Raw genomic sequence first — 13,562 nt, forward strand, 5'->3', positions numbered from 1 at the left:
TCAAATTTCTGTTATTTTTTAAAATTTTTTATTTATTATTATTTTTTTTTTTTGGTATTTTTCAGCTGTGCTGCACGACATACAGGATGGTTCCCTGACCAGGGATCGAACCTGGGCCTCTGCAGTGAAAGCGCCACATCCTAACCACTAGGCCACCAGGGAACTCCCAAATTATTGTAATTACAACAAATGACCTACAGGAATATCTCATTGAACATCCCAAACATACCATCTCCGTCTATACATTGGCTAAATCCTTTGACTAAGTGATCAATAAAGTCCTGACAATTGTGGCCTGATCCTCTCCTTGGCAGGCTCCTCGCTGCTCCCCACTTTACAGTATTTTTCCTAGCAGACTTCTTTCCTGGCTGTCAAAAATGCGATTTGATTGATACTTGGGTAAATTGGGGCAGACATGGTTTCTTAAACAGGAAACAAAAAGCATTAACCATGGAAGAAGTCTTGGTGGCAAAACACTTGCTAGGGTTTACTAGAAGGTGCAGAGTGCTGTGAAGATTTAAATGAAGAAGTGATCACATAAAATTCTCTGAGGCATAAATGGTTAGAAGACTTTGCTGCAGAAGCAGCTCTTGGATGCTCGCTGAAGGATGCTGGAATGTTACTGAGGTGGGAGCACTGCTGGAGACTTCCAAAGACTTACAAAGTAATACAAGAACAGTGAAGGCTTTATTGGGCACCAGAGAGCATTCCATTTGATGGCATGTCATTGTTTAGAGCTAGAGAGAAAAGTTGGAGGCAAATGTGGGAAGCCTTGAATCATCCATCAAAGGCATTATAAGAGGATTGTCCTCTCTAGAATGGGTATTATGGTTAAGCCAAGATGAGTAGAAAGTTTCTTCTTGAGTATCAGCTCCCATGAATTGGTACCTGATGTCTCTCGTGGTCACTCCAAGGAGTAGTGGTGTATTGATACATATATATATATATATATAATAACAGCATGATTCCAGTGGTATATTTTTAGCATGACACAATAACCCAGCCAGATGTTTTCCTTTCCCCAAATTTCCGGGTATAGCTGACTCACCCCTGTCAATCCACCACAGACTGTAGAAGTCCAGATGCCCGAAGTCCAAAGCTCCATATTTCTGCAGCTTCACGTGGGTTTCTGTGCTCATGGCCTCCTGAGTTCCCTCTTCCCAGACTCCATGTTTATGCTGCTTGTTTTGACCTAGATGTGAAATTAACACCTCCGCACAGCACCGCCAAAATACCCATTCACACAATGCAACAAACGATTTTGCATTTGTTGCCAAAAAGAAGCCAGGTCACCCAGCTTCCTCCCAGCTCTGAATCCCTTTTGTCAGAGGACACCCGGTCCCCACACCCCATTTCTCTCCTTCCTGTATCCAGGGACAAGAAGTCCTCCCACTCCGAACCCAGAAAATGTAGCAGTTTATTTTTCTCAAAAAAAGAAAAAGAAAAAAAACATGAAAAAAGAAAACAGAACCCCCCCACACAAAAGGAATTGAGACGCCAGTTACTACTTTAAAAAGGAAAAGTCAACTCATTCCACACTAAAATGCTAGTGGAATCCCAGTGTTCTAAGACTGTGGATAAATTTTCTTTGTGGTTTTCTGTATTTTCTTAATTTTCTGAGTAGTCCTTTTCAAGAACTACAAAAGAAAAGTGGTGGTGTTTTTCAAGTACTCACTTCTGAAGGGGCTGTGGAAACCTTTGTGGGGAAAGAAGATGGACAGGCCACCACCGCCCAGCTCACAAGGGGCCGGTGAGTCGGCCAAGCCCGCCCCCTAGTGGGGAATCCTGACAGCGCCCTCCACCCCTCCAGGGTCCGTTAAAATTGTCCTTGCAGAAAAAGCTCCTTGACATCCGTCTTGACAATGATTTTTTTGGATATGACACCAGAAGCACAAGCACTAAAAGCAAAAGTAAACAAATGAGACTACATCAGGACATGAACACTGCATGACACTGTCCTTCTGTTGCTTTCTTCTCTCTTCCTTTTCTAATTTCAGTGTGTGTTCACTCTCCCCAAACACTCCTAAGGGTGAAGGCGGTGTGTGGAGCCCTGCAGATTTCCCCACTCTGCCTAACACAGCGCCTTGCCCATGGTAACCACAGTACTTGATTGAAAAACAGAACACTTCCCCACAATTAAAGGTGACCCAGTGGGAGTCCCTGATCCCCAGGATTCCTAGCTGCTCTACAGGGAGAAGCTGCTGGGTGAGTGGAGGCCTGAGTGGAGATGCTGAGACGCTCCCAGATACTGGACACCTCCTGACTGACAGGCCTGAGCTGGCTGAGAGAGACTGAGGGGAGAGAGGAGGGCCATACGACCACAAGTTTATGGTGCAAATAGGGTATGATAGCCTTAATAGGTTCTAATCCTGGAGATTTTGTCATTTGTTTGTTACCCACATCTATGCAAAGTAAATTCTTTTTATTGATCAATTTCACAAAATTATAACAAGTCTTACAAGTTCTTTTCATTGGCTTTGTAAAATAGGCTTGTTTTCAGTGAGTTCCAGCAATGACAGGCTTTCAATAAATGTAACTGGTTTCATACCCCTACTGTCACCAGTGTTTACCAGGTCATTCCAGCCTGGAGTCAAAACCGGCATCTCCATGAGAGAAACAGAAGAGAGAAGTAAAACCCTGTTTCTCTGGCTCCATTTCCACCTACAAGATCAGAATCCAACCCTGCCCTAGTCTACCCCCCACTCCCAAATATGTCTGGGAGCTCCATGTTATCTCCATGGGGTTTCTCCTCCCTGCTCCACATGCCATGGTGACACTCCTGCCACTGCTCTCTCCAAAGCCCAAGCTGAGCCTGGTGTCCTTGGCCAGGCCACCTGTTCCCCAGTGAGCTGGCAGAAAGGTTTGCCTTCACTCCCTGCATGTAGCTGGGTTACCACATATGGAAACTGTAGTGACAGAAGAGCTTTAATGTACTTTTACCTACACAAGTGCCTAGGCCGGGCAGGAAGGGAAGGCAGATCTAGAATGAAAAATACTCCCGAAACCTCCCCTCCCTTTCACACTGAGACATGTTCCTCACACCAAATCTGTGTTCCCATTTTCTCTTCCTTTACCTTAAAATCTATCCCAAAACACTCCTAGTCATTTCTGCAAATGGCCCCCAGAAGGGCACCACCCCATACAGTGACACACCGGTAACAATTAACCCCTGAATGCCCCCAGTGGCATGGTGGGGTCACACTCAGCTTAGTACCACTTAAGTTTTTAAGCCACGATCCTGCTTCTCTTGCCTGGATGCACACACACTAATCATACACATCAGCCCACACACATACACACACAAGTGCATACACATGTACACACACTGATTTGTCTCCTATTTGAAATATTTCTATCTCCAATCACTTTTTTTTAATTTTTATTTTATGTTTTTATACAGCAGGTGCTTATTAGTTATCTATTTTATACATATTAGTGTATATATGTCAATCCCAATCTCCCAATTCATCACACCACCACTCACCCACCCACCCCCGCCGCTTTCCCCCCTTGGTGTCCAAACGTTTGTTCTTTGCCATCTGTGTCTCAATTTTTGCCCTGCACACCGGTTCATCTGTACTGTTTTCCTAGGTTCCACATATATGCGTTAATATACAGTATTTCTATTTCTCTTTCTGACTTATTTCACTCTGTATGACAGTCTCTAGATCCATCCACGTCTCTACAGATGACCCAATTTCGTTCCTTTTTATGGCTGAGTAATATTCCATTGTATATATGTACCATATCTTCTTTATCCATTTGTCTGTCGATGGGCATTTAGGTTGCTTCCATGACCTGGCTATTGTAAATAGAGCTGCAATGAACATGGGGTGCATGTGTCTTTTTGAATTATGGTTTTCTCTGGGTATATGCCCAGTAGTGGGATTGCTGGGTCACATGGTAATTCTATTTTTAGTTTTTTAAGGAACCTCCATACTGTTCTCCATAGTGGCTGTATCAACTTACATTCCCACCAACAGTGCAAGAGGGTTCCCCTTTCTCCACATCCTCTCCAGCATTTGTTGTTTGTAGATTTTCTGATGATGCCCATTCTAACTGGTGTGAGGTGATACCTCATTATAGTTTTGATTTGCATTTCTCTGATAATTAGTGATGTTGAGCAGCTTTTCATGTGCTTCTTGGCCATCTGTATGTCTTCTTTGGAGAAATGTCTATTTAGGTCTTCTGCCCATTTTTGGATTGGGTTGTTTGTTTTTTTGATATTGAGCTGCATGAGCTGTTTATATATTTTGGAAATAAATCCTTTGTCCATTGATTCGTTTCCAAATATTTTCTCCCATTCTGAGGGTTGTCTTTTTGTCTTATTTGTAGTTTCCTTTGCTGTGCAAAAAATTTTAAGTTTCGTTAGGTCCCATTTGTTTATTTTTGTTTTTATTTCCATTACTCTACAGGTGGATCAAAAAAGATCTTGCTGTGATTTATGTCAAAGAGTGTTCTTCCTATGTTTTCCTCTAAGAGTTTTATAGTGTCCGGTCTTACATTTAGGTTTTTAATCCATTTTGAGTTTATTTTTGTGTATGGTGTTAGGGAGCGTTCTAATTTCATTCTTTTACATGTAGCTGTCCAGTTTTCCCAGCACCACTTATTGAAGAGACTGTCTTTTCTCCATTGTATATCCTTGCCTCCTTTGTCATAGATTAGTTGACCATAGGTGCATGGGTTTATCTCTAGGCTTTCTATCCTGTTCCATTGATCTATATTTCTGTTTTTGTGCCAGTACCATATTCTCTTGATTACTGTAGCTTTGTAGTATAGTCTGAAGTCAGGGAGTCTGATTCCTCCAGCTCCGTTTTTTTCCCTCAAGACTGCTGTGGCTATTTCGGGTCTTTTGTGTCTCCAAACAAATTTGAAGATTTTTTTGTTCTAGTTCCATAAAAAAAGGCATTGGTAATTTGATAGGGATTACATTGAATCTGTAGATTGCTTTGGGTAGTATAGTCATTTTCACAATATTGATTCTTCCAATCCAAGAACATGGTATATCTCTCCATCTGTTTGTGTCATCTCTGATTTCTTTCATCAGTGTCTTATAGTTTTCTGCATACAGGTCTTTTGTCTCCCTAGGTAGGTTTATTCCTAGGTATTTTATTCTTTTTGTTGCAGTGGTAAATGGGAGTGTTTCCTTAATTTCTCTTTCAGATCTTTCATTGTTAGTGTTTAGGAATGCAAGAGATTTCTGTGCATTAATTTTGTATCCTGCAACTTTACCAAATTCATTGATTAGCTCTAGTAGTTTTCTGGTGGCATCTTTAGGATTCTCTATGTATAGTATCATGTCATCTGCAAACAGTGACAGTTTTACTTCTTCTTTTCCAATTTGTATTCCTTTTATTTCTTTTTCTTCTCTGATTGCCGTGGCTAGGAGTTCCAAAACTATGTTGAATAATAGTGGTGAGAGTGAACATCCTTGTCTTGTTCCTGATCTTAGGAATGCTTTCAGTTTTCCACCATTGAGAATGATGTTTGCTGTGGGTTTGTCATATATGGCCTTTATTATGTTGAGGTAGGTTCCCTTTATGCCCACTTTCTGGAAAGGTTTTATCATAAATCAGTGTTGAATTTTGTCAAAAGCTTTTTCTGCATCTATTGATGAGGATATGGTTTTTCTTCTTCAGTTTGTTAATATGGTGTATCACATTGATTGATTTGCGTATATTGAAGAATCCTTGCATCCCTGGGATAAATCCCACTTGATCGTGGTGTATGATCCTTTTAATGTGTTGTTGGATTCTGTTTGCTCGTATTTTGTTGAGGATTTTTGCATCTATATTCATCAGTGATATTGGTCTGTAATTTTCCTTTTTTGTAGTATCTTTGTCTGGTTTTGGTATAAGGATGATGGGGGCCTCATAGAATGAGTTTGGGAGTCCTTCCTTTGCAATTTTTTTGGAAGAGTTTGAGAAGGATGGGTATTAGCTCTTCTCTAAATGTTTGATAGAATTCACCTGTGAAGCCATCTGGTCCTGGACTTTTGTTTGTTGGAAGATTTTTAATCACAGTTTCAATTCCATTACTTGTGATTGGTCTGTTCATATTTTCTATTTCTTCCTGGTTCAGTCTTGGAAGGTCATACCTTTCTAAGAATTTGTCCATTTCTTCCAGGTTGTCCATTTTATTGGCATAGAGTTGCTTGTAGTAGTCTCTTAGGATGCTTTGTATTTCTGCGGTGTCTGTTGTAACTTCTCCTTTTTCATTTCTAATTTTATTGATTTGAGTCCTCTCCCTCTTTTTCTTGATGAGTCTGGCTAATGGTTTATCAATTTTGTTTATCTTCTCAAAGAACCAGCTTTTACTTTTATTGATCTTTGCTATTGTTTTCTTTGCTTCTATTTCTTTTATTTCTGCTCCGATCTTTACGATTTCTTTCCTTCTACTAACTTTAGGGGTTTTTTTGTTCTTCTTTCTCTAGTTCCTTTAGGTGTAAGGTTAGATTGTTTATTTGAGATGTTTGTTGTTTCTTGAGGTAGGATTGTATTGCTGTAAACTTCCCTCTTAGAACTGCTTTTGCTGCATCCCATAGGTTTTGGATCGTCGTGTTTTCATTGTCCTTTGTCTCTAGGTATTTTTTGATTTCCTCTTTGATTTCTTCAGTTATCTCTTGGTTATTTAGTAACATTTTGTTTAGCCTCCATGTGCTTGTGTTTTTTACATTTTTTTCCCTGTAATTGATTTCTAATCTCATAGCGTTGTGGTCAGAAAAGATGCTTGATATGATTTCAATTTTCTTAAATTTACTGAGGCTTGATTTGTGAACCAAGATGTGATCTATCCTGGAGAATATTCCGTGCGCACTTGAGAAGAAAATGTAATCTGCTGTTTTGGGATGGAATGTCCTATAAATATCAATTAAATCTATCTGGTCTATTGTGTCATTTAAAGCTTGTGTTTCCTTATTAATTTTCTGTTTGGATGATCTGTCCATTGGTGTAAGTGAGGTGTTAAAGTCCCCCACTATTATTGTGTTACTGTCGATTTCCTCTTTTATAGCTGTTAGCAGTTGCCTTATGTATTGAGCTGCTCCTATGTTGAGTGCATATATATTTACAATTGTTATATCTTCTTCTTGGATGGATCCCTTGATCATTATGTAGTGTCCTTCCTGTCTCTTGTAACATTCTTTGTTTTAAAGTCTATTTTATCTGATATGAGTATTGCTGCTCCAGCTTTCTTTTGATTTCCAGTTGCATGGAATATCTTTTTCCATCCCCTCACTTTCAGTCTGTATGTGTCCCTAGGTCTGAAGTGGGTCTCTTGTAGTCAATATATATATGGGTCTTGTTTTTGTATCCATTCAGTGAGCCTGTGTCTTTTGGTTGGAGCATTTAATTCATTCGCGTTTAAGGTAATTATAGATATGTATTATCCTATTACCATTTTCTTAATTGTTTTGGGTTTGTTTTTGTAGGTCCTTTTCTTCTCTTGTGTTTCCCACTTAGAGAAGTTCCTTTAGCGTTTATTGTAGAGCTGGTTTGGTAGTGCTGAATTCTTTTAGCTTTTGCTTGTCTGTAAAGCTTTTGATTTCTCCATCGAACCTGAATGAGATCCTTGCCAGGTAGAGTAATCTTGCTTGTAGGTTCTTCCCTTTCATCACTTTAAATATGTCATGCCACTCCCTTCTGGCTTATAGAGTTTCTGCTGAGAAATCAGCTGTTAACCTTATGGGGGTTCCCTTGTATGTTATTTGTCATTTTTCCCTTGCTGCTTTCAGTAATTTTTCTTTGTCTTTAATTGTTGCCAATGTGATTACTATGTGTCTGGGCGTGTTTCTCCTTGGGTTTATCCTGTATGCGACTCGCTGTGCTTCCTGGACTTGGGTGGCTAGTTCCTTTCCTCTGTTAGCGAAGTTTTCAACTATAATCTCTTCAAATATTTTCTCTGGTCCTTTTTCTCTCTCTTCTCCTTCTGGGACCCCTATAATGTGAATGTTGTTACATTTAATGTTGTCCCAGAGGTTTCTTAGGCTGTCCTCATTTCTTTTCATTCTTTTTTCTTTATTCTGTTCCATGGCAGTGAATTCCACCATTCTGTCTTCCAGGTCACTTATCCGTTCTTCTGCCTCAGTTATTCTGCTATTGATTCCTTCTAGTGTATTTTTCATTTCAGTTATTGTACTGTTCATCTCTGTTTGTTTGTTCTTTAATTCTTCTAGGTCTTTGTTAAATATTCCTTACGTCTTTTTGATCTTTGCCTCCATTCTTTTTCCAAGGTCCCTGATCATCTTCACTATCATTATTCTGAATTCTTTTTCTGGAAGGTTGTCTATCTCCACTTCATTTAGTTGTTTTTCTGGGGTTTTATCTTGTTTCTTCATCTGATAGATAGCCCTCTGCCTTTTCATCTTGTCTGTCTTTCTGTGAATGTGGTTTTTGTTCCACAGGCTGCACGATTGTAGTTCTTCTTGCTTCTGCTGTCTGCCCTTTCCTAATGCCTTTGTTAAATCATCCTCAAAACTCCAGAACTCCATACTCCAGAGGCCTTCCTTTCCACATGCTGCCTCTCCCGTTCTGCACAGGTCCTCTCCAATCACTCTTGATGTTTCTATTTGTCCCACCCTCCTGACCTTTCATAGGATGATGGAAAATGTATTTTACAGCATCAGATCACATAAGTAGAGACCCTCCAATTGATATTTGTCCCATTGTCACAACTCTCTGAACAAGCCAGAAAGAAATCATTAGATCTTTTGGTGCCTCTGACTCCACCATAAAAGTAGGAGAGTGGGGTGGGAGTTGGGGGAGATATATTGAGAATAGTGACAGAGAGAGAGAGAGAGATAAATGAAGACTGAGAACCAGTTTGGGCTGAACTTCAAATCCATTGAAAATAAGGTGAACATGCTCCAAACCATTGGATTGGTTGAGCCCAGGCATAGTAGTCTGTGCTGGGTCAGAGTGGAGGAAGGTATTTAGATTCCTGTGGCAGCTGTAACAGATTATCCCAAACTTGGTGTAAGACAGAAATCCCCAAACAACAGAAATTTGTTCTCCACTGTTCTGGAGGCTAGAAATCCAAAATCAACGTGTTGGCAGGGCCACACTCCCTCTGAAGGCTGTAGGGGAGAATCCATTCTTGCCTCTTCTAGCTTCTGATGGGTCCTGTGTTACTTGATTTGTGGCTGCATTACTCTAGTCTCTGCTTCTATCTTCACATGGTCTTCTTCCCTGTGTGTCCCTGTGTCTTCTCCTTTTCTGTCATAAGGACACTGTCATAGGATTCAGGGCTAATCCTAATCCAGGATGATCTCATCTCAAGATCTGCAACTTAATGAAAAATACAAATAGTAGCCTCACTGAGGGTGTACTACATGCCAGGCACTGTACGCATATTTTCTCTATTTCTCACAACAAGACTGCAGCCCTGCAATCAGTTCTGCAAAGTGGGTGTTATTAGTCCCGCTTTACAGATGGGAAAACCGAGGGTCAGAAAAGTTGCTCAAAGTTTTAGAGACAGAAACTAACAGATCTGACCAGGTTTAGACAGCATACCCCTTGATTGTCACATCCTTGTTGCTAATTCCATTCATTCATTCATTCATTCCAGAAACATTTATTGAATGCCTACTGCATGTAAAAGCCATTCTAGGTGCTGAAGATACCTAGAACATAGGACAAAACAAAAATCTCTGTTTGCTCAAAGTTGAAATTCTAATGGGAGATACAGACAGGAAGCAGATATGTAAAATATGTAGTATTTTAAGTAGTGATATAGCTATGGAAAAATTATAAAGCAATGTATGTACCTTGTCAAACATATCAACTGTAACAAGACATCTTTGAGATTAACAGGGATATTTGAATATATACTGGTATATGATAATGTTAGTTTCTTAGATTTGATAATGGCATGGTGGCAGTGTTTCTAAAATACATTTATTTAAAGATGCAGACTGAAGTGTTTATGTATAAACTAAGATTGCAAAAATGTTGCAAATTATTGATATTGGATGATAGATACATGAGGAAGATACTTTAAAAATTTTTTGTATGTTTAAAAAATTTCCATAATACATAGTTTGGAATAGGGGTGGCAGATAAGACATGCAAGGGGTTTTGTAAGACCAAATAGGTAAATCAGGGAAGGTTGCACTGAGAAGGTGACATTGGAGCAAAGACTTGAATGAGGTTGGGGAGGAAACCATATGGATCTCTGAGAATGTTCCAGGCAGATGTAGGAGTTAGTACAGAGACCTGAGGAAAGAGAGAAAGAGAGAAAGAGTGTGGAAAGAGAGAAATGTACTCCAAAGAAACTGGGCAGAACTGTGAATAAGAAATCGAACTATGATGCCTGCTAGCTTCCCTTCAGCTTTAGAGTTATTAATAATGTTCTTTACTGTGTCTTATGCAACAGAACATTTCAGACAGTATCATAATGCCAATTAAGTTGCGCCATTATTTTGAGCCGAATTATTCAGATTTTAAAGGATATTGAATATTTTAAGTGTAGACATTATGAGGTTTTCAAAAGCCAGAAATGATCACACCTTTCCAAACTAGAATAGGCCACTTTTCTAGCATACTAGAAGCATACTACAGGTTTCAATTTCTAATAAGGTAATGTCACTTGCTATAACCCATACATAAAGCTCTCTGAGGTCCTTAATATTTTTTTTAAAAGAGTAAGGGGGTTTTGAGATCAAAAAGTGAGAAAATCACAAAGGATTATCCCCAGCCTTGTTGGTAGATTCATTTCTTCCCATGACCTCATACAAAACTATTGCTTTGGAGTTCCTAGCACTTATCCAAGTCCCTGGCTGGGCCTAAATTGTCAGTCATTCTGGCTCAGGAAGCTGCTTTTCAGTCACCTGAGAGACTTTGACCAAAGGTACCCTGTTTCCTCTTTGGCATTTTTGTCTATTTCATTTGTTACTTTCTTTTTCTCACTTTTTTCTTTTTCTCGTTTTTACTTTTTATTCTCTCTTTTTCTTTTTTCTTTATTCTTTTTACTCACTCCATTTTCAGTTTTTCTTATTTGTTTAGTTTATTTTCATTTTTGTCTGGCATTGTGTTGTTTGTTTGTTTTTTAAATCATTTATTTATTTATTTTTGGCTGTGTTGGGTCTTCGTTTCTGTGCAAGGGCTTTCTCTAGTTGCGGCAAGTGGGGGCCCTTCCTCATCACGGTGCGCGGGCCTCTCACTATCGCAGCCTCTCTTGTTGCGGAGCACAGGCTCCAGACGCGCAGGCTCAGTAGTTGTGGCTCACGGGCCTAGTTGCTCCGTGGCATGTGGGATCTTCCCAGACCAGGGCTCGAACCCGTGTCCCCTGCATTGGCAGGCAGATTCTCAACCACTGTGCCACCAGGGAAGCCCTGGCATTGTGTTTTGATTCAGTCATAAAGACCAGTTCATGGGGTGAACTTTGAACTGGTTTTCTTTTGATTTGGACCAAGCTTCTCACCAGCTCTTCCCAGATGTAAGCCGACCTTAGGACGCCTCGACTCCAAGCGCAGCAGTGAGTCCAGCGTGCTGCGGGGCCTCGAACCGTCTCTGCTGAGGAGAGACCCAGATTCACATGGCCTCCTCCAGACCCTCGAGACCATCAGCAAGGGAGACTGGGCCACGGTGAAGCTGGCCGGCACATCCCGGCTGGGAAAGCGAGAGCCGTGAAGATCGTTGATGAGCCTCAGCGGAACTCCTCCAGCCTCCGGAGACTGTCCGCAAAGCAGGAATCATGAAGGCTTGGATCATCCCAACATAGTGAAGTATTTGAAGTGACGGAGGCTGAGGAAACTTTCCGCCTTTGTGGAGAGGAGGACGCTCGTGGAGGAGAGGTGTCTGAGCACCTCGTGGCTCATGGCAGTAGGAAAGCAAAGCCGCTGAAAGCAGAGTCCACCAGGAGGGTACTGTCCACAGAGACTTAAAGGCAGAAAACCTGCTCTTGCATGTGAACACGAACATCACACTTGGGCTTCAGCAACAAATGCACCTTTGACAACAAGCTGGACACCTTCTGGGGTGGTGCCCCTCAGGCTGCCCGGAACTCTTCCAGGGAAGAACCACAGGAAGTCATCCTGTCTACACTGGCCGATGGATTCCTGCCTTTTGAAGGACGGAAACTCAAGGAGCTGTGGGAGCGGGTTCTGAGCAGAATATATCACATTCCATTCTTGTCAATGGAATGCGAATATCTGCTAGAGAAATTTCTCATTCTCGATCCCAACAAGAGAGGCCCTTTAGAGCAAACTGTGAAGGGTCCGTGGATTACTGTGGGCCATGGCTATGAGGAACTAAAGCTCTACCTGGAGCCACTCGCTGACTTCCAGGACCCCGGGCAGACTGAATTCATGGCGTCCATGGTTACACGTGGAGACAGAGATCCAGGACTCACTGACAGGCCGGAAAGACAAGGTAATGTCCCAATATCTGCTCCTGGGTTATAAGAGATCTGAGCCAGAGGGCTACCCGGCCACCCTGAAGCCTCAGCCTTCAGCGGATCTAACAGCAGCACTCCTTCCCCCGCCCCCAGGAACGGCACAGGGCCCCCGCCAGCTGCAAGCAGCACATTCCCACCTCTAACTGTTTCTCTGAGAACACTCCGAGGAGGAACGCAGATGTGGAGGAGGATCAGGGCACAGGGCGGAGGGCCACAGCGCAGCCAGCGAGCCGGCAGGGGAAGAAGACCGCCGCTGCTGCCCACCCCCCAGCGCCCTCTCCACCGGCACAAATCAGAGCAGGAATCCCCCGCGTTGGGAGAGAGCCAGCCTCGGCCAGGCCTCCGTGCAGAACGGCCAAGGCAGCCTAACCGTGAGGGTCCGGGGCCCCCTTGGCTGGTGCTTCTGCCACAGTCTAACCCGGCCCCGCCTGCACCAGGAATCCAAGTGCAGCCCACGCCGGCCTCCGGCCCCGCCCCACGGAGAGTACTTGTGAGGAGCCCAAGCCCAGCACAGCCCCCAGCCTGTGCCCGAGTCCACCCGTCTACCTGCAGGGTCAGTAGGGAGTGGAGCCCCGGGTCTGTCCAAAGGGAGCTCCGCCCACAGGGGCAGCCCGACAGGTGCCAGACCCAGACATTCTGCCCTGAGGTGAGACCCCAGCCTCCGCCAGCGGCAAAAGCCACGATCGGCTCCACTGGGAGCTTCTTCAGGAAGTTCAAGTCCAAATCGACAGGAAGAAATCGAGGTTTGCCAGAGGAACCTGAATGAACCTGAAAGCAAAGACAGAGGGAAGACACTCCTCCCTCACGTGGTGAGCAGCCGAGGCAGTGATAAAACAGTGAGCCGCGCTCACTACACTTGAGATGGATGATGGAGACCACGAGCTCCGTGGAGCGGGAGGAGATGATGCAGAGACAGGAGAGGATGCGGGGGCAGGAGAGGGTGCGGGGACAGGAGAGGATGCGGGGGCAGGAGAGGATGCGGAGACAGGAGAGGATGCGGGGGCAGGAGAGGATGCAGGGGCAGGAGAGGGTGCGGGGACAGGAGAGGATGCGGGGGACAGGAGAGGATGCGGGGGCAGGAGAGGGTGCGGAGGTAGGAGAGGGTGCGGGGGCAGGAGAGGATGCGGGGGCAGGAGAGGATGCGGGGGCAGGAGAGGATGCGGGGGCAG

General features: G+C 43.1%; 1 protein-coding gene and 1 pseudogene across 1 annotated transcript in view; both read left to right on the plus strand.

Annotated features, from left to right (window-relative positions):
* LIPA (lipase A, lysosomal acid type) overlaps nucleotides 1-13,562 on the plus strand; it is a 106,949-nt gene that overhangs the window by 50,014 nt on the left and 43,373 nt on the right. The gene's annotated exons all lie outside the window — the stretch shown is intronic.
* On the plus strand, nucleotides 11,637-12,644 carry LOC114238532 (serine/threonine-protein kinase MARK2-like; annotated as a pseudogene).

The sequence above is a fragment of the Balaenoptera acutorostrata genome, chromosome 16 (genome assembly GCF_949987535.1).
Source record: "Balaenoptera acutorostrata chromosome 16, mBalAcu1.1, whole genome shotgun sequence".
In the NCBI taxonomy this organism is placed as follows: Eukaryota; Metazoa; Chordata; class Mammalia; order Artiodactyla; family Balaenopteridae; genus Balaenoptera; species Balaenoptera acutorostrata.